The following is a 21,736-nucleotide window of genomic DNA, read 5'->3' as shown; positions in this document are numbered from 1 at the left end:
GACATGATCCTATATTTAAAGAGCCCACTGACTCTTCTCCAAAATTACTTGAGCTGCTTTGAAACTTTGGCAAAGAAGCAGAGCATAAAATTAACCTACAAAAATCAATACTTTTCTGTATGCCAACAATAAGAAGAGTGGAGCTAAAATCAGGAAATCAACTACTTTTGAAATAGCCTCAAAAATGAAAAAAAGGAATTAATTAGCAAAAGATGTATAGGACCTGAATGATTAAAAAAAAAATTAAGATGTGCAAAAGCAAAAGGAGAAACTAAGGATGTGGGAAATCCTTCCATGCTTCTGTATTGGGAAGATTAACATCATGAAAATGCCAATATTGCCCAAAGCTATCTCCAAATTCAATGTAATACCCATGAAAATACCAACAGTATTCTTCAATAATATAAAAGAAGCAGTTCTAAAATTCATATGAAGTAAGAGAAGACTCTGAATAACTATTTAGAGTCCTTAGCAGTAAAAACAGTGCTGGATGAATATCAATACCAAACTTCAAACTCTATAACAAAACCATAGTTATAAAAACAGCTTGGTACTGGCACATGAATAGGCCCGAGGACCAGTGAAATAGAATTGAAGACCCAGAAATTAAATCACACAGCTGTAGCTAACTAATCTTTCATAAGGGAGCCAAAAGCACAGGATAGAAGAAAGAGACCCCCTTCAACAAATGATGCTGGAAGAATTGGCTATATATATGTAGAAACTGCAGTGAGATCCTTATGTATCACTTTGCACCAGAATCAGTTCCAAATGGATCAGACTTCACCATAAGTTCAGACACCCTAGGAATATTACAGGAAGGGATTAGGAAATACTAAGGGTCCTTGGCACAGGTCGAAATTTCCTAGGTAAATATCCAAAAACACAATAAGTCAAAGAAAGTTTGGATAAAAGGGACTGCATCAAACTGAAGAGTGTCTGCATGGCAAAAGACATAGCTACCAAGATAAATAGAAATAGAATGCGAGAAGATCTTTACTAGCTATATATCAGACAAGGAGCTCATATCTAAAATATAGTTAGAGCTCAAAAAATTAACCCCCCTAAAACCAATCCTCAAAGAAATAATCACTACATTAAGTGGGCCAAAGACTTAAAGAGAGGCTTCTTAGAAGAAGGAATAAGAATGGTGACACATGAAGAAATGTTCAACATCCCTGGCCATAAAAGAAATGTTTACCAAAGCAACACTGAGATTCCATTCAGTTAGAATGGCCGTTATCAAGAAAATTAATAATAACAAGGATGTGGCCAAAAAGGAATGCTACTACACTAGTGTTGTGAAAGTAAATTTGTTCAACCACTCTGGAAAGCAGTATGGAGGTTCCTCAAAAGACTAAACATAAAGCTTCCCTACAATCCAGCAATCCCACTCCAGGTCATTTACTCAAAGGACCCCAAACCAGCTTGCACACTAATGCCACTAGCACAACAATATTCTTTGCATCATTGTTTACCGTAACTAAGATATAGAATCAACTGAGATGTCCCTCAGTGGATGATTGGAACAAGAAAATGTGGTTTATATACACAATGAAATTCTGTGCTTTTATGAGAAAGAATGACATCGCCCTATTCAGAAGGAAATGGAAAGACTCTGAAAAAATAATATTAAGTGAAGAAAGCCAGACCCAAGGAAACATCAGCTGCATGGTTTCCTCATTTGTAATAACTATAAATCTACAGGTTAATCCAATGGATAGTACAAGAAAAGTAATTACACTTGGACATGATTAAACAGCACTCTAAGCATTCACAGAGAACCAAGGAGATTATTCTTAGGAGAGGATCGAAATGGCTCAATAGCTATGTGCATATGACCATATAAAATGATGTATATCAAAATGAAGTCCAAGGAATGGAAAGCAGAGGGTTTTATTTATTGTATTGCTTCTTTCTTTTTTGTCCTTTGGTTTATTCCCTGTTGTCAGTTTTTTTTTTTAATTTCTGTACTCTTTGCCTTGTATTCAACTGTATCTGATTTGGGGAAGGAAAGGGGAAATCACAAAAAACAGTAGACAAAGGATGAGCCGGATATTCACTAAACACTCATTCTGCTGGAAATGAACTTAACAAACTGGTGAGGAAGCAGATCGGGAGGGGAAATAGTGGGAGAAGATGAAGAAGGGGATAACATTTTTTTTTGCCAGTCCTGGGCTTGAGCTCAGGGCCTGAGCACTGTCCTTGGACTTTCTCAAGGCTAGAGCTCTACCACTTGAGCCTCAGCACCACTTCCGGCTTTTTTCTATGTATGTGGTACCGAGGAATTGAACCCAGGTCTTCGTGCATGCTAGGCAAGCATTCTACCACTAGGCCAAACTCCCGGCCCCCGGGGATAACATTTTTAAAAAGAAACATGCTCATTACCTTACTTGTGTAATTGTAATTTCTCTGTCCATCATTTTTACTATAAAATTTAAATTTAATAAAAGAAAAAAGGAAAGGAAGGAAGGAAGGAAGGAAGGAAGGAAGGAAGGAAGGAAGAAAGGAAGGAAGGAAGGAAGGAAGAAACAAGCAAAGAATTTCTTGGTGTACTGTTGGAAAACAATCCTCTTATATTTTTGTCTCAGAATTTCATGCTCTGAATTTCTGTTGAAGACTACACTATGGTTGGAGAGGAGAAAAGAATGTATTTTATTTGTATGAATACAAATTTTGAAATAAATATAAATTGGAACATGACCCTAGATAACTTATTCCATTTCCTAACTATGTTTCACAAGCAAGTTTCATAGTTCACACTTGAGTAAACTGAAGAGCAACCAAAGGTACATCTGCAAAATGTGATCATGAGAATTAGTTAATCCCAGTCAACAAAAATATTCCATTAAGCAGAATCACCTATTAGCAGGCCATGCTAAAGTTAGTTTTTACCCAAATGTGATTTCTTTCTAAGCTAGCTGGGCACCAGTCATTCATACCTATAAATCCTAGATATTCAGGTGACTGAGATCTAAGGGTAAGAATCCAAATCCAAACTAGACTGAAAAGTTTATGAGATTCATCTCCTAATTAACGACCAAAAAGCCAGAAGTGGATTTGTGGCTCAAATGGTAGAGGGCTAGCTGTGAGCAAAAACGCTCAGGGGCAGTGTCTAGGCTTCGAGTTAAAAAACCTAACTGTTAGGAAATAAAGAAGTACTGCACACATACACACACAATAAAGAAGTACACACACACACACAAATCGCATGATAATGGAGTGTGTCAAAGAGACAGGATCTAACTGAAGCAATCCTTAATGAGCAATGGAAGAATAATTTGGATAAAACAAAAATAGTATTGTGTTATAACTACTGCAAATAATAAAGTAATAAGGAGAAAAATGACCAATAAATAACCCTAGTAGGGTAGTTAGATCTCTTAATGCATTCTACTAATAATAAATCAAATATTCTGCTGGTAGACATTAGTAGCTTTTGAAAACACTATCATATTACCCCCCAAAAATCTAGTTTGGCAACAGAAAATGTTCACATTCTTGACTTTCTTCTGAATGTATCAAATGTCCCCATACCTGGGGGATTCTGGCAATATAAAAATGAACAAAAAAGGAATAAATGAATACAATGGTAGCTATCATTAATTTCATTTAAATCAGCAAATTTCATAAAGCAGCACATTAAGGAGTTGCTCTCATTTTACTTTCATTTTCTTAAGGAACTCATTTCTTAGAATGTTAGAAATCAGAGAAATGAGCTTGACTTAAGAAAAGTCAACTAAACTCAAGGCATATGAAAAGTACAGACACAATCTCTGCCAAGGCTGGGAAGGTGCTGGCAAAGCATTCTTAGTACCTCAATAGACAAGTTCTCAGCCCCGGTATACAGCCAGGAAAGGTCCAACTTCCAGAGAGCCCTGTCTGCCAGTGAGGACTTTCCAGATGTTGGGATAGTCTTGCCAGGATCAAAGGTTATCTCCATCTGTCTTTTTGTTAATTCTATTTTAAGAAAAAAGAGCTCAACTTATCCAATCAAGAGAAAAATGTGTCAATTATATGCTGCCTAGTTGTATTCTCTTATGCTGTGAAACCAGGAAGCAGTAAAGTACAAGAACACAAATATGAAAAAAGGAGTCCAACACTTGTTTTGCCCTCTGCACACACTAGCTAGTCAATCTAGAGAGCTCAGACAAGGGTCTGAAAAGCCCTGGGAATCGTGTGATTTCTCTTGAAAACAAGTATCAACTGGGATTCATTTTAAAATCAAGGGCACAAAGGTAATTCATCTTTAATCAAGTAGACTTCTGTCAGAGTGCTGGTTGCTTAAAGAGAGCTAAGAAACCCATAAGGTTTAAGCGGGTTCATTCGGAGTCCCCCGGTATAGAAATAGCCACAGGCCCTTTTTGGTAGCTTATCTCATCAAATTGACATGCTGGTTCAAGCACAGTGGAGAATTGGAATTTATGGGCCTTTTGGAATAAGAATGCTTAGTGGCAACTCCACCATGACAAGTCAGGAGTCGAGCTGTTTGAAATACTATGTCTCATTTTCTTTGTGTGTGAAATAAAGCTAGGAATACACACACACACACACACACACACACACACACACCGGTGTATGTGAATAATTCTCAAGACCAAATGCAGAACATATGGATTCACTTAACATTGAATAATTAGGCAGCAATATTTGTTACAAATAATAATAAAAATATTGGAAGTAATATTCATATGAATGTCATTATTGATTTTTTGTGTGCCAGTACTGGAACTTGAGCTCAAGGCCAAGACATTGTCCCTTAGCTTTATTGCTAGCATTTCAGTAGTCGTTTGAAGATAAGAGTGTCATAGACTTTCACGCCCAGGCTAGCTTCAAACCATAATCCTTAGATCTTACCTGAGTAGCTAGGATTACAGGCTTAAGCCACCACATTATTTTAAGATCTGTCAACAAAGGACACTGTCACCTTTAACCTTAGCTCATATATATTTTAACAGAAAAATTCAGCTCCCGTCCCTACATATACGGTTACAATTCCTTCCCATTATTCCTATCTCTTACAGTCTCACTCATCCACATCCAGGTTCACATGATAGAATGCCTACATAGTAAGTACAAAGCCCTGAGTTCAAATTCCAGTACCATTTTCCTCAACTCAGCATCCCACATCCCTCCCCTCCTTCAGAGTTCCGCTTCTCCCTGACCTCCCCTAGGAAATCTCTTTTCTGTGCTTGTTAATTAATCACTTAACTGCCAACAGCCCAGATACTCTTATGTGAAAAATCACAGTTTCCCCAGCCTTGCTGGCCAAGCACCCTAAATTCATTTTGAGCTGGAAGACACATGAAACCATCTAATCCAGTGTCTTCATTTTACAAATGACAAGTGTGGAAGTTCAACAGTTGCTTGACCCATCGGTCAGTGGTAGCCGACTGCTGTCCAGATATCCAGAGAGGGCTGGCCGTATTTGGATCCAGATGTGCCAGTGTTAACCTGTATCCGTGCCAGCTTCAGGCACTAAAAATACCAGTAGGATTTTTCCCACAGAGTATGTATTCCCCAATGACTCACAGTCAACCTACTAATTGCAGGGAGTAGCACTGGTTCATCTAACATGAGAAGGAAGCACAACCTTGGAAGTGTTTAGTGACACTTAGTACTGTACTTTTTTTTTCTATGTATGTGGTGCCAAGGAATTGAACCTGGGTCTTTGTGCATGCTAGGCAAGCACTCTACCACTAGGCCAAACTCCCGGCCTGTACTGTACTTTATATACAACAGGCACTCAACTATTGCTTGCTAAGTGGGTGAGTAATGTATAAATGAATGAGGCCTCAGCAGGAAAACCTCCCAAGACATGAGAGGTAACAGAGTATCATGGTTGTAAGCCGGCCCAGGCAAAAAATCAACAAGGCCTTCTCTCAAAAACAAACCAGGCATGGTAGCATACATCCTTAATTTAACTACTAAGGAGAAGAAGAAAGGAAAATCATGATCGGAGGCTACCGGAGCGAAAATATTAAGAACTTACCAAAAAGTAAACTAAACAACAACCAGAAATACTTCTAGGTATGCCAGTAAAGAACTGAAATTATTTCTCTCTTCTTTAGTTTTTTTTTCTTTCCTTTGGTTTATCTCTTGCTGTCACTGTATTTGATTTTGGTATCCTGTGTATTGTATATACATTTATCTGCATTGGGGAAGGGAAGGGAAATAACAAAATGATGAGTCAAAGGACAGAGGGCAAACAAATGCAACAGTGATACTCCCAAGGCAATATGTTGGAAATGAATTTTACAACTTGAGGGGGGATGCTGGGTGAGAAGGAACTGGGAGAAAAACAAGGGAGAGGGTAACAATGTTCAGCAAGAAATGCACTCACTACCTTATGTGTGTAACTGAAACCCCTTTGTACATCACCTAGACAATAAAAGAAAATTAAAAATAAATAAATACTGAAAAAAAGAACTGAAAAGTTGATTTAACCCAGGAATTCACTCCTTCTCTATGCTATTCATTCATCTATTTTTTATTTTATTTTTATTATTATCTTTAAGTAGTTATACAACGGATTTGCCATTTAACAAAGCAGTTTAGTAGTACAATATAACTTTCTCAGTGTCACCCCTTTCAAGATTCTATCCATCCCTCCCCAATCCATCACTCCTCTCAGCCATCTTAATTTTGTAAAGTATACAGTGGATTCTTGACTTCATTCTCCCCTTCTCCTCTTCATTCATTTTCCCCTTCCTCCTTGAGTCTACCTCACAACTTTTGAGTACCCACTTTCTGATGTTTTATTTTGCTGTACTTTTATTTTTCCTTTCTAAGGAATTACACTTATTTGAGTTCTCTTTGAATTGATCACATTCTAGTTAATGCACTATTCACTATGGCCAGGCTAGATGCCCCCCAATGGACAAATGGACCAAAAAATGTGGTATATATACGTACTGGAATTGTATTCGTCCATTAGAATAATATTATACCAAATGGAAAGAAATGGAAAGACCTGGAAAAGCTATGTTAAACAAAGTAAGTCATGTCCAGAGAAACAAAAGATACATGTTTTCCCTTACATGTATAAGCTAGATTTACCTTACAAACTTACATACTATTTAAAGTAAGTTTGCTACATTTGCAGAAGTAGAAGGACAAAAGCAACAAGGAGCAAGACGCCAGTAGCTCCTTAGAAAGCTGAAATGAGGAGAATCACAGTACTAGGTCACCTGGGCAGAAAAATCTAAGAGGATGTCTCCATGGAAGGAAAGCTGGACTTCCTGGCATGTGTTTGTAACCCCCCAGTGAGGATAGGAAACCTAAAAGTACATAGATTGCAGCTCAGGTGCATGCCTAAGTGGAAAGTTAGTCCCTATCCTTAAAATAACTAAAGAAAAAACTAAGTTAAGTTTCCCTGTTATACCAGCCTAGCAATCATGAGTTCCTGAGTTCAAAACCCAGTATTACTACCAGAAAAAGGACAAAGAGAAAGAGAAAAACCAAGGATCATATTAAACCAATGTAGTTCCAGATAGACTCTGAAAATCAAGGGCCCATACAGTGGCTAACAAACTGCCTTTACATATATTGAGAAGCAGTTGTGCCATGATGATTACAATATTACCTTTCTGGACAGGCACCACTGACTCATGTCTGTAATCCCAGTTATTCGGGAGGCTAAGATCACAGGCCAAAGCCATCTGAGACAGGAAAGTATTTGAGACTCTTATCTCCAATTAATCACTAAAAGAAAAGAACAAACCTAGAAGTAGAGCTGTGGCTCAAGTATTAGAACATAGGCCTTGATAAAAATTAATCAAGTAAGTAAATAAGAAGCTCAGGTATAGTGCCCAGGTCCCAAGTTCAAGCCCCAAGACCAGCACCAAAAAACACAAAAGAAAGAAAGAAAGAAAGAGAGGGGGGGAAGAAAGAGAGAGAGAGAGAGAGAGAGAGAGAGAGAGAGAGAGAGAGAGAGAGAGAGAGAGAGAGAGAGAGAGAAAGAAAGAAAGAAAGAAAGAAAGAAAGAGAAAGGGAGAAAGAAAGATGCTGCATTTCTGATCCAGTTATTCACAAATTGAGTTATATAACCATGGTTCAAATGGTAATGCCTCTGCCTAGCAAGCACAAAGCCCTGAGGTCAAACTCCCATTCCACCAAAAAAAAAAAAAAAGTGCTGTAATAGCAGAGAAAATAAATGTATCTGTTAACTAATGGCACTGGCAAAAGTGGGTCATTGTAATGAAAAGATCCAGTGATATTTCTACCTCTAGTTTATAGAGATAAATTAGAGCATGAGTTAAAGCCTTAAACAAGAATGAGTTAAATCCTTAGTTTGATATAAGCTTTTGGAGTGGAGTAGGAGCCACAGAATCACCTGAAGATTGTGGAATCAGAAAGAATTTCTTAAAAAGCATTATTTGTGAAGGAAAAAAAAGCCTATCTTATTTACACCAAAACAAAAGATTCCTTCTCTACAAAATAATCTGCAGGCAGACAAACTTCCAAGTCAGGTGACAGAGAGACGATATCGCTAATGTGCATAGCCAACGAAGTGAATATACTGCATATGTAAGAAACTCATTCATATCAGCAAAAAGACAAGAGAAAATAACAGATGTGAACATGGGAGGACACACGTCCTCACTGATAGCAAATCAGAACTCTGCTATAGTTACCCTAATAAAATAAATACATAAGCTGGGTACTGATGACTCACATCTGTAATCTTAGCTCCTCAAGAGGTTGAGACCCAAGAATCCCAGTTCAAAGCTAGCCTGAGCAGAAAAGTCTGAGACTCTTGTCTCCAATGAACCCTCAAAAAAAAAAGGCAGAGTAGAGCTACAGTTGAAGCAGTAGAGTGCTGATGTTGAGTGAAAAAAAGCCAAGCAGGAGCATAAGGCCAACTTCAAGCTCTAGTATTGCATGCACAAATAATTAATTATTTAGTTAATTCAGATGATGGCTATTGTTAGCAGTATATGTAGAATGGGGACAGTCATGCAGCTAATGACCTTGCAAATGCTGGCATAGCCTATATAACCCTAAACTTGTAAGCAATTTAAAGATATGTAAAAAATATCAGAAAAAAAGCTGGGTGCCCTAAGCTACTAAGAGGCCAAGATCTTTGAAGTTCAAAGCTAGTCAGGGGAAGGAAAGTCTCTGAGACTCCTCTCTAATTAACTACTTAAAACCCAGAAGTGGAGTGGTGGCTTAAGTGGCGAGTGCTAGCTAACCTTGAGCAAAGAAGCTCAGAATGGTGTCCAGGCCCTGAGTTCAAGCCATAGAACTGGCACACACATGCACATGCATGTGCATACACACAAGTAAAAAATCAAGGAAGTATATGGCTTGTAACACTGGAACTTCTGGCTGTATATCTCTAGAAAACTAAATTAACACCCACATGTATGAGGCATGCTAAAATAGCAAACTAAAAGCTGGTGCCAGTGGCTCAAGACTGTAATCCTAGAAGGCTGAAATCTGAGGGTCACAGTTTGAAGCTAGCCCCACAGGAAGAGTTCAGGAGACTCTCATCTCCATTAACCACTAAGGGGTAGACCTTCAGCCTTGATTGGGAAGATAAAAGAACAGTGACTTTAAGCCCCAGGAATGGGACCCGCGCACCCATGCACACACACACACAAACACACACAGAGTAAATGAAGAGTCAAATACTTTTAATATGTAATTAATGGCTTTGGGGATTTCTTATTTAGCAGTCAAAAAGATGGTTAACAACCAAGAATGAACGATGGACACTAGGGGAAACCATATTGGTATGAGGAAAAAAACAGCAGCTTGTTACAGGTAGTCCTAGGTACTCAGAAGGATATCAGAGGACTGCATTTCAAAGCAAGAAGGAAAATCTGTGAGATTCTTACCTCCAATTAATCACCCAAAAGTTGGAAGTAAATCTCTGGCTCAAGTGATAGAGTGCCAGCCTTGAGCCAAAAGAGCTAAGAGACAGTGTCCAGACTCTTGAGTTCAAGCACCAGTACCAGCACCAAAAAATAATATAATAATCATAATCATAATCGCAAAAATGAGTTCAGGCTTGCATACTATATATATCCCTAAAAGGATCAAGCTGAGAGCTGTTAGCAAGCAGCATTCCTCACTTCTCACTGATGTTCATGGATGGAAGTGGGGTTCACCAAACACAGGAAGATTAGGTCTCTGAGGAGAGCCAGACAAAACTGGAGACAAAGTTGGTAAAGAAGGCAAGGCCTCTAGAAGAAACTGGGGCTGGAATCTGGGATTATTCCTGTAACAGATCTCAAATCAAGGAGCAGCAGTGATCATATTTAATGTCATTTTCTCTATTGAAAGGCCAAAAGAGTTAGAAATAATAGGCACTTTTAAATTGCAGTTGAAAGGGGGGGAGAAAAAAAATAAATCACCTCTTTAATTAGTAGACAGTTAAAGCAAAACCAAAGGCAAGTGAAGATTCACTGGTGAGAAATTTCTGTGGGTCAGCAGCAAGCCTCAATGGCCCGGTCCTAGTCCAGGGGTAATTGAGTGTTAATTCCAGTGACCTTATTTGCAATAGCTCCTCCATCCCCTGAGCATCCCTGGATGTCAGGCATGCTTTACATAGCTGTAATGTTTTTCTTTTGACTGAATTTTTTACCTGAGGCATTTCAGCCCTGTAACTTCAGCAATCAATTTAGGCCCAAAGCAACACAGGCCTCTGTTTCTGGGAAGCAGGTATTTGCATGCAAGCTAACAGCTTAAGCACTAGGGAAATGAGCTCCATTCAAACAGAGGTAAGAAGCAGGATTGTATGCTAAATCTCTACACAGCTAATTTGCCAGTCATGGAATTATGCTTTGACAGAGAAAAAGAGAGAGAAGGAAGAGGAGGAGGAGGAGGAGGAGGAGGAGGAGGAGGAGGAGGAGGAGGAGGAGGAGGAGGAGGAGGAGGAGGGGAGGAGGAGAGAGAAAGAAAGTCAGATACTGACACTGACAGAGACAGAATGTCAGTTACATTTTTAGACTAGCTTTTAAAACTGTGGCATATCTTTTAATGTGGTTTGCTTTCTTGGTCCTAAACCAATGTTTTAAGATGTTATCATAAAATTCTAATAGCTAGATAGATCATAAAAAGGGAAAAAGTTGGAAATGAAATTTGAATGAAATTCTACTGAGAAAAATTGGAATGTGGGGGCTTTAATTTATTTTTAAACAACCTAACTCCTTCCTAAGATAGACAAGCATTACCCAGAAACAAAATCAACCCTGAACTGAAAATTTATATGTGTATATATGTATATGTATGTATGTATATATATATATATATAAACCTCCAGCAATAACATAGACGCTATTCTTACCAAACACAGCGGCTCAGATCTGTAGTTTTAGTAAGCTGAGATGTGAAAGATCCAAGTTCCAAGCCAGCACAAGTGGAAAAGTCTTTGTGACTCAGTCTGCAATGAGTCAGCAAAATGCCAGACTGGTAACGTGGTTCAAGTGGTAGAATGCCAGCCACAAGCAAAGAGTGGAGCAAAAGTCTAAGGTCCTGAGTACAGGTCCTGGTACTGGTGTATACACAAGAGAAAGAAAGGAGAGGAGAGGAAGGGAGGGAAGAGAAGGACAAAGAAGGAAGAAAGGAAGGAAAGAAGGAAGGAAGGAAGGAAAGAAGGAAGGAAGGAAGGAAGGAAGGAAGGAAGGAAGGAAGGAAGGAAGGAAGAAAATGAATCGTGTGGGTAAATCAACATGATTTAATCTCTCCAGATCTTTTAATCAAAGGAAAAGTTGCCATATCATCTCCATTATTTGTGAGAACTAGCCAGGATTCCAGTTAGAAGTTTTATGTGCTCTCCTAGATATGTTATAGAATAAAAAATAATCAAAGGAAGTGTGACTGGTATGCAGAGGGATTCCCCCATCCTGATATCTATGGGTGTCTGGAAGGAGAACAAACAGCCCGCCTGCCTTTCAGCTGGGCCAGAGAAGGAAGACAGAGGATGCTTCTTCCACTAGCCTTGGGGCTATCATTCCCTTTTCCTCCACTCCTAACAAGCTGCAAGCCAACAATACCTACCAAAGGTCAGAACAAAATCACATGACTTATCTCATGGTACTGGAAAAGGCAGTCACCCCTTAATACAAAGAGGCCACCCATTTATGCAAAATGAGAAAAATCTAGAATAATCTTTCTGAAACTTTTTAAAGGTACACGGTGAATAAGATTGCCTGGAAACGGAGCCTGCCAGGCTTAAGGCCACCACACTGAGAGGAGTTGCCAAAAATACAGAGAAATAAAGACACAAAGCAAGGTAAATGACGAGTATTCTTCCCAGCTGCGTTCTCCCTAACCACATCACGATTAACTGATTTCTTTCTACTAAGAAAGAAATTAATTTAGGAACAAATACTATGTTCAGTGGCTAAGATTATCTTTAGGGTAGGCAGAATCTATTGCTGCTCAGGCTTGCTCTGCAGGTGAGCTCTATCAAATGATACTGCTGATGCACATGAGGTCCTCCTAAACTTCTCCCCCTTCTAGACCTTCCAGAACCTCGGGAGGGGAATGGGGAACAACGAATAAGACGAGAGCTTGGTTCTGTGGCCTTCCATCCAATTATAGCTCCTGAAATTGCTTTATACAGACTGAGCGTCCTTAACACACGTAGGAAATCCACCTTACATTTGAGCTTTCCATAAAGCTCCTAAAATGTGAGCCAAGGAGCAGGAGAAGAGACATCAGAGGATTCCTTACCCATGGACTGGCTGAAGTGTAGATTCTCAGCAGCAGATCTGAAAATAGGGTGCACACTGTGTTTCTAATCCTCGACAGGGTCTTACCAACATTCTGTCCACACTTTGAATAGCTAAGTCTCAAAGAACCGATGAAACAAGGAAAAGGGCAAAGTAGCCAACTCTTCCTACTGAGTCGATCTCAACAGAAGACACTAGGAAATCAAGAATCATACATCCTACCTTCAGCAGATGCGTTTCCTCCAGGCACTGAGGACTCACCCCTACAACCAGGCAGACTTCATCCACTCTCCCTTCTCCCAGTCCTGCCCTTCACCCTGGGCCAAGATGTGCTGGTACCATAACGTATCAGTCAAATCCTAGGGATTTACTATCAACTCCAAGGGCCTCCACCATCTTCACACAGTCACAAAGAGTCCTTTCAAGTTGGTCTTCCTACACTGTCCTTCCACCTTGTCTGTTCTTAGTGCCTCATCTCTTCCTGAACCACTGCTCTGCTTTTCCATGGCATCTCTCTGGGGGAAAGAAAAGGAAACTTGTATTTAGAAAGAGACTTGTGTGTAGAAAGGCTCTTGCTCAAATATTGCTTCTTCACATAATGCTGTGAGCCCAAGTGCTTCTTCCATCAGGCCCTGGGCACTCACTCAGCCAATAGAAAGAGCCAGGATGGCGCACATGCTCTCTTCTTTGGAGTCCCTCTCATTGAAGAGTCTCTCTACTTACATGTTTTTCCTCTCACTTTCAACTAAACTTGCTTTGTCTGCTTTGAACATTTTTGTCTTTTAATTCTTTAATGGAGGGAGAAAAAAATGAATGTGTACCCCAAGACCTCTCTTCACATACTTCCATATATCTCCATCCCCCCAAAGTACAACCATTATGATTCTCAATCTCAGATCTGTGGCATTTCCCACTTCAGCGCTTTCCCTGTGACATGGCTTCTTATGCCAAAAGAAGAAAGAAGGAAATGCTAGTGTACATTAATTTGAAGAGTTAAAAGACCTTTCAGCTTGGGTCTGATGGGGTGACACTTACGAGTCAGCTATTACACAGGTACCCAGGTGAAGGAAGAGAGTAGGAAAATCAGTCAGAGGAGGGCAAAAGGAACTTAAAAAGACTAGAATTATTCCTCGTGTGTGTGTGTGTGTGTGTGTGTGTGTGTGTGTGTGTGTGTGTGCGCGTGTGCACATGCACTGGGGTAGAACTCAAGGCTGGAACTCTACCACTTGAGCCACATCTCGACTCCCATCTCTTTGGGTGGTTAGTTGGGGATAAGAGTCTTTTGACTTTTTCTGCTCAGGGTAACTCTGAACCTCGATCCTCAGATCTCAATTCTGAAGTAGCTAAGATTAGAAGCATAAACCACCAGCACCTGGCTAGACTACATTTCCTCTGTAAAAGGGGGGTGCTGAAGGTTTACTAGCTGTCGACAATCTGTGATGAAAAGTACAATTAGCCTCGTGGATTGATGTATTGGAATGACACTAGAGGCACGAAGGCCAATCAGGACCTTTAAATAATCATCAACCATGGGATGACGGGTCTCTCATGGGTACGTTCTTCTCTCTTGACATGTGAGCTCTTCCTGAAGTCCTTGTCTCTCAACCATGGCAGCACTTTCTAGTCTTTATGTCTTTGACACTCTGACCTGGCAGCCCACATGGTTCCTGTTGTGCCTGGAACTCAGTTGTGGGGAGAAACTAGTTGGTTCCAGCTCCCAGCTTAACAGATGGTTTCCCCATCCCATAGCCACCAACAGCCGCTTGCCGGAGATCCAGAGCATTCGTGGTGCCTATTGTTTGTTTTGACTGTTTGATCTTCATTGCTCCAGACAGTATCATTAGTTCACTGATGCCTGACAACTTTTATTCTGTAGTGAACAGTACAAGTGAAGACCTGTTCAAATGTTCCGGAAGTTGAAGCATTCCTGCTTTCTGGAAGAGATGAGATGGGGGAAAAAAAAAACAAACAAACAATTACACGGTGCTTTCATCTTCAAAGTCCTATGTAAACATGATCTAATTAACGCTCTCTCCATACCTAGAAGGCAGGGCAGCTTCAGTAAACTGGGTTTCAGAAGAGATTGGGAGCTATAAGTTAAATGACAAGCTCTTCACCAGCAATCTCAGCATTCATGCCAAAATGAGCCTTCCATTTAAACTGGGCCCAGGGAGAAAACCAATGCAGAGAGTTGGAAATTTATCATAAAGGTCATGTGCAGTGTCTCCCCTTAAACATTGTCAGTGAATAGGAAAATAAATTGTATTAAGGCAAGACTCTGGGGTCCTAGGGCTGGATTTGAACTGTTTAGTCTCATGACCTCCCCATCCTTTGAATTCCTCTTCAGCCAAAGAGGACAATATGTCAATGATTTCTGACCTACCACAGCACTAAAATGATTCATGAGAAAAGTGTTCAGAAAATGAACTCTAATGAGCAACTACAAAACCAATTATGTCATCAACAAGGAGAAAAAATGTGAGCTACAAGAATCTGCCTCACCACTTTTCACATCGTTTCTAGCCCATCCAGCTACATTCCCACTAAAGCAGTGTTTCTCCTTACCCAGCCTGGCCATATCCTTAGAGTCCTCTCTCTCCTCAGCCACTTGTACTCAGAAACAGCCTCTTGAGATCTTGATGCCAAAGCTTAGATGCAAGTTGAAGTTCAATGTGGATGGAGGGAACTTTGCATTTTAAGAGAGGCCAGAAATTTTACTGTCAGTGAGACAAAGTGTACACCCCTAGGTTTATGACACTGATTAAATAAACTCACATCCACAAAATGTATAACACAGTGTTGATTACATGATCACTGAAATGCACTTGCTGTTATTATAAGACACTGGCTTGTCCTAGCAAGCATGCGTTAGCCAGGCTGATAGGGTGGGCTCGGATCCCATTGTATACTCGAGAGGCTGAGAATGCAGAGATGACCACACAAGTTACAGGGAAATAGAACATTAGTAAGGGAGTCAGGGCCTACACAGAGCAGCCTGGCTGCAGAGCCCAGCCCTTATCGTCACACTGCCACCTTGTCACCATAAAGTATTGCAGAGGAATGTGGCTTTTCCAGGGCCTTTGAGGTAGCAGCATTAGGCTGCCAGTTACCAGACTGGGTGCAAATCATGACTTCTCCACATCAATCACGTGATGTTCCCACTGTCTTCTACTCGATATCATCTCCTCCTCCTCTTCCTCCTCCTCCTCCTCTTCTTCTTCTTCTTCTTGGTCTTCTTCTGAATTCAGAACCTGGTGCTAAGGCTATCACTCTATCACTTAAGCCACAGTGTCACTTTCCAGCTTTCCTGAGTAGTTTACTGGACATAAGAGTCTCACAGGCTCTTTTGCTCCTTAGGCATAGAAGCAATTGATTGGCAGCCTCCAAAACTAGATCAGAGCTGGGGTCAGAACCTGTAGAGCTAGGTACCAGATGAGCAGAGAAGCCCAAGGAAGACCCCATAGGGTCCTAAGATGGCTAGCCTCCAACTACCTCTAAAATAGGAAGCTTGTTGTCTTTCAGGGGCCAGATTCGGCTGCCTTTTGCTCTTCCTTCAGGGCCCTCTAAGGCTATGCACTCCTGAGTGAGGGGCCTTTGGCACTGTGGAATCAGGTGTGCTGCAAATAAGAGGATGAAAGGGAGCCTTTGTGAAGTTTGGGGGGATCCCATCAAGGGGGCTTCACCTGGTCCTCATGATTTTGTTTTATATTGTTGGGTTTTTTTGTTTTGTTTTGTTTTTACCAAGCTATCCTGAAATCCCCAAGGACTCTAGGCCAATTCTGCTGGTACCCTGCAAAGAGCCCTGAGAAAAAACATTCACCCCCAACTCACTGAGGGAGCCTGCTGTTCTGAGCACACTGCCTTTTCTATTTCAAAGTACAAATAACCCAACAGGTATTTGTTAGAGGATACAAACAAAGCTTTCCAAATTACCGATTTCATTTTTTATGATAGAAAATCTACTTTGCCAGCTTATCAGAACCATCTCTTTTTCTAAAATTAAAAAAAAAAAGAAGTCATTGCGATTTGGCTCACAAGAGCCACCAAGCATCCTGGATAAGAACAAACAAAAGGACAGAGGGCAGCCCTGAAAAGACAAGTCTCCAGCTGGCAATCCCATTCCAGCCTCCACCTGCAGCCATGGCCCAGATGCCAAGCTGTCTAAGGTGACAAGGTCTAGGGATAATTATGCTGGCAGCTTGCGAGCTTCCTCTGGGATTCATTGCTCTGGGAGGCAGCTCACTGGCTTCTCTGAGTGTGTTATTTCCTGTCCTCACAGCTTGATTTTGCTACAATTCGCACACTCCTTACCCCCCATTCAAATCTGCCACAGGATACAGTATATTTTGGAAGGCATTTTTGGGCAAAAGGGAGTGATTTGCCCAAGCTTGTCTATATTTTCAGACTCCTGCTTCCCACTGGTTTTCCAAATGCCACCCCTGGTTCTTAGTCTTTGCTTATTGTCAGCATGATGGTTTAACATGTATCCAGTGTGCTCTGCTCCGTGCCCAGCGTGCTAACAAATGAATAGAAACATAATGTTCCTGCCAGGTTGATTTATCATTGGAGCCCAGGGAGCAAGAGAAGAAACAAGCAGTGGGGGAAAGATGTACAATTCACACTGAGGTTAGACCATGGCAAAACTGGGACAGATGTCTTTGTAGTGCGGGCGTCTGATACCTCCCACAGCCAGCTGCTTCTCCGAGGGAGACTATTGTGGATTTTTTCCCCCTGAAATAAGGCTACCACTTTATTTGGGACATTTCCCCCCCCCCCCCCCGCCGCCTCAAAGCAGGATCCTGATCCTGCTCCAATCAACCTTGGTTATCCACCAAGATCCCATGCCACTACTTCTGCTTCTCTCTAGACTACAACCTCCATCCTGTGCCAGTCACTAAATCAAGAAGGGAGACTGGGTAAGAGCCCTTATACCTTTGAAGAAATTATTTATCATACTTATTTTATGAGGGCAGAATGTTGTATGCTTGCTTGTCTTGTTTATAAGCCAAAGATAAGCTGAATGCCACCTCCAGATGCTGCTTCTGTGTCTGTTTCCTCCTCCTCTTCCTCCTTCTTTTTTTTTTTTTTTATCAGTCATGGGGCTTGAATTCTGGGTCTGGACACTGTTCCTGAGCTCTTCAGCTCAAGGCTACCACCATACCCCTTGAGCCACAGAGCCACTTACGGTTTTCTAGTGGTTAATTGAAGACAAGAGTCTCAAGGTCGTTAGTGCCCAGGCTGGCTTTGAATAGCAATCCTCAGATCTCAACCTCCTGAGTAGCTAGGAGTACAGGCGTGAGCCACCTCATCCAGCCGCCGCCTCCTCCTCCTCCTCCTCCTCCTCCTCCTCCTCCTCCTCCTCCTCCTCCTCCTTCTCCTCCTCCTCCTCTTCTTCTTCTCTTTATCCTTCTCCTTCTCCTTCTCCTTCTCCTTCTCCTTTTTTTTGGTAGGTCATAGGGCTTGAACTCTGGGCCTGGGCGCTGTCCCTGAGCTCTTCAGCTCAAGGCTACTGCTCTACCCCAAGCCACAGCCTCACTTCCCATCCTTCTTGTTCTTTTTCTCTTCTTCCTCCTCCTTCTTTTTCTTCTTTTCTGTAAGCGTGTGTGTGCGTGCGCGTGCGCGCGCGCGCGCGTGTGTGTGTGTGTGTGCATGTACACACACATGCACATATGCACCAGTATTGGGACTTGAACTCTGGATTTCACAATCCTGCCTGGTTTTTATACCAAAGGCTGCCATTTTACCACTTAAACTCCAGATTTGCCCTGGTTACTTGGAGAAATGCCTTGAGGATTTGTATGCCAGGCTGGCTTTAAACCAGGATCCTCAGATCCTACCCTTCTGAGTAGCGAAGATTATAGGCATGAACCTTTGGAGCCTAGAACATTTTCCTTCTTAACTGACAGTGAAATATATTAATATATTCAGCTGTCCCCAATTTTAATTTTTAAGTAAGTAGTGATAAAAGTGGTCAGATACATCTAAAGTAAAGGTGGGAAGAGAGTGAGTAGAATGAACATTAGACAAGGTCTTGAGGGGCCAGGAGTTTGGCCTAGTGGTAAGTGCTTACCTAGCGTGCACAAAGACCTGGTCTCGATTCCTCAGTACCACATGCATAGAAAAAAAAAGCCAGAAGTGGTGCTGTGGCTCAAGGGACAGAGCTCTAGCCTTGAGAAAGCCCAAGGACAGTGATCAGGCCCTGAGTTCAAGCCCCAGGACTGGCTAAAAAAATGTAGAAGGTCTTGAATGAGCCAAGTGTTAAGATGAGTGGAGAAGAGAAGTTCAAAGTAAGCCAGAGAGTGGGCTCAAGTGCCCCCTGCCCCATGGGAGTGTTCCATGTCTCAACACACCAGGCTTCTGCCTAATTAGGCAGTCTGACTAATTCCACAGGAGGGCATAACCAGGCACCAAAGACTAAGCATGATTCCTAGGACAGAGACTATCCTACAGACTGTTATACCTGTTAGAACTAACGGAGCCCCAGAGTTTGCCCCACTCTGATTATTATCAGGATTCTTAAGTTTCTCTCTAATATGATTTCACACTTGTTCCTCCTCTCACAGCAAGAATAAGAAGGGTGAGCATTCAGGAGACCAGGAGACACACTGGAACTAGGATCCGCAAAGAAATAAACAAGCTCTTTGGGTAGGCCACCTTTGATTGTCTCAGTGGACCAGTTAGCATCCATTTCCTGAACCATGGAGTTGCTTCCTGAAAGTGATAGTCTGGTGGCCCAAGAAGAGGCATCAACTACCAAATCTTTCAGCCTGGTTTTCATGAAACTCTGTTCACCTTTCCCCAGAGCTGCTGCCACCTGAGAATTTTGCAGAAATGCCACATAAGCACATCCACTATGCTTAGCCTTCTAGTCTATAAATGCCCATGGTTATCCATGAAATGGACTCACATTTTTAGCTCCACTTAAGACATGTTAAAAAAAAAAAAAGGAAGCCGCACTATAGCTCAAGTAGTAGAACAATAGCTTTGAACTGAAGAGCTCAGGGACAGCACCCAGGCCCAGTCTTACTCCAATTGCCCAGCTACCAGCCCAAATGGAGCTGTGGCTCAAGTGCCATAGCATGAGTTTTGAGTACAAAAGCTCAGGGACAGTGCTCTGGCTCTGAGTTCAAGCCATAGGCCCAGCACACACAGAAAAGTAAGGTTTAGGAAGTCTATAAATTTTCCTCCAATTCTCCCAGCTAACAAGAAATAAGGACCAGATTAATATCCAGTACACTTGGTTTCTCCAAACTCTCCAAACTCAGCTTCTGTTTATGGGTTTTTGCTTGTTTTTTGTTTTGTTGTTTTTAGATAATGTTGCAATCTAACTTTGTTAACATTGGCTGTGATACTTCTGGTGTAGCTGAGACTATAGGATTGCACCTCTATGTCCAGTAGTAGTCAGAATTTTTTCATGAAAAAAATTGAGGATGATTTTTTTGGTTCCTATTAGATTTCTCTTTGTTGACAGTGTTTAATCAAGCCCTCCAGTCATCAAGGCCATTTTATCTCCATTATACTCCAAGGATTCTGAAGGATAAGGCCATATTTCTTTTGATATTGTTTCCTTACTTAGGATCACTCAGCTTTACTAAGAGAAAAGATATCCAATGTGATTAAAAACTCTTAACAATTCCATAATATTCAAGCCAGCTGAAACTCCAACATGAAATGTGTCAGAATTCATTCCTAAGGATGTTTATATACCTAAACCACAATAAGCCAGAGACAGCCTTGTGTAGTCACTTTAGACAATGAGGAAAACCAAGGACTACTCTGGACTTAGTGTGAAAGCCCCAGGCCCTCCTAATTCTAGGCAGTACATACTATGCCATGGTCATGATTCTATTATGAACAAATTCCCATACTTCCTTCATCCAGTTTTACCATATTTATTTTTAAAACATATTTATAACCAGGTGCCAGTGGCTCATGCCTGTAATCCTAGCTGTGCAGGAGGCTGATAGCAGCGGATCACAGTTCAAAGCCAGCAGCAAAGTCCAGGATACACTTTTCTCCAATTAACTAGTTTCAAAAAATGGCCAGAAGTGGAGCTATGGTTCAAGTGGTAGAGTTCCAGCCTTGAGCAAAAAAGCTAAGGGACAATGCCCAGGCCTTTAGTTCAAACCCCACTACCAGCACAAAAAATAACAGCAAATACATTCATGCTCATTTCTCTGTCCAGCCATAAACAAAATCAACCTGACAGTCCTTAATTTAGAATATATAACATAAATGTGTTAGGTTTGCAGTTTGGGAAAAGCACATATAATACCCTCTAAAATTTCAAAATTTGGATTTCAAAAGAAACCTTAATGAACTGTGTATCATAAAGACATATATTGTCAGTATACCACCAATAAATTACAAGGAACGTCAACTATCTCAGAAAGTTTTAATGAAACCTTACACCTCCTTAATTCACCACTCCTGGGACGACTATTTTGATCTTGAGTTAATTCTCACTCTGAAACAGAAATTCTTACCCTATGCTATTTTAATTGAGGATAAAAGAACAATGCCATTGTGCTTATGTGCCAGCAGTGGGGCTTGAACTCAGAGCCTGTGTTTATCCCATGGCTTTACCACTCAAGGGTGGTGTTTTACCACTTGGGCCACAGAGGTTAACTGGAGATAAGAATCTCTTATACCTGTTGGGTGGTTAACTAGAAAGAAGAGTTTCTTTGAGTTTCCTTCCTAGGCTGGCTTAGAATTAGGCTCCTCATCTCAGCCTCCTTAGTAGGTAGGTTTACAATTTTGAACCATCCGAACTCAGCTCAAGCCCATTTTTACAAGAAAAATCATGAAAGAAAAGCATATGTGGAGCTAAAAGACCATTGTCCCAGTTGAGGTAGTCTATGTGTACCTACACTATTGAAGGCCCAGAAATGCCTGTCCAGTTGATAAAAAGATGATCCTCTTAACGAACCCAAGCAAATCCCAATGAAAATACACAGTAAAGTCCAATTCCATTTTAATCTCAAGCTTCTACATACCACCTCCAGGGAGCAATTCAGAAAATTTACACACCACCTAAATACAAGTAAGCAGGA

The sequence above is a fragment of the Megascapheus bottae genome, chromosome 26 (genome assembly GCF_031878675.1).
Source record: "Megascapheus bottae isolate mThoBot1 chromosome 26, mThoBot2.hap1, whole genome shotgun sequence".
NCBI classification, from domain to species: domain Eukaryota; kingdom Metazoa; phylum Chordata; class Mammalia; order Rodentia; family Geomyidae; genus Megascapheus; species Megascapheus bottae.
The sequence above is the reverse complement of the archived record's forward strand: the minus strand, read 5'-3'. Positions refer to the sequence as shown.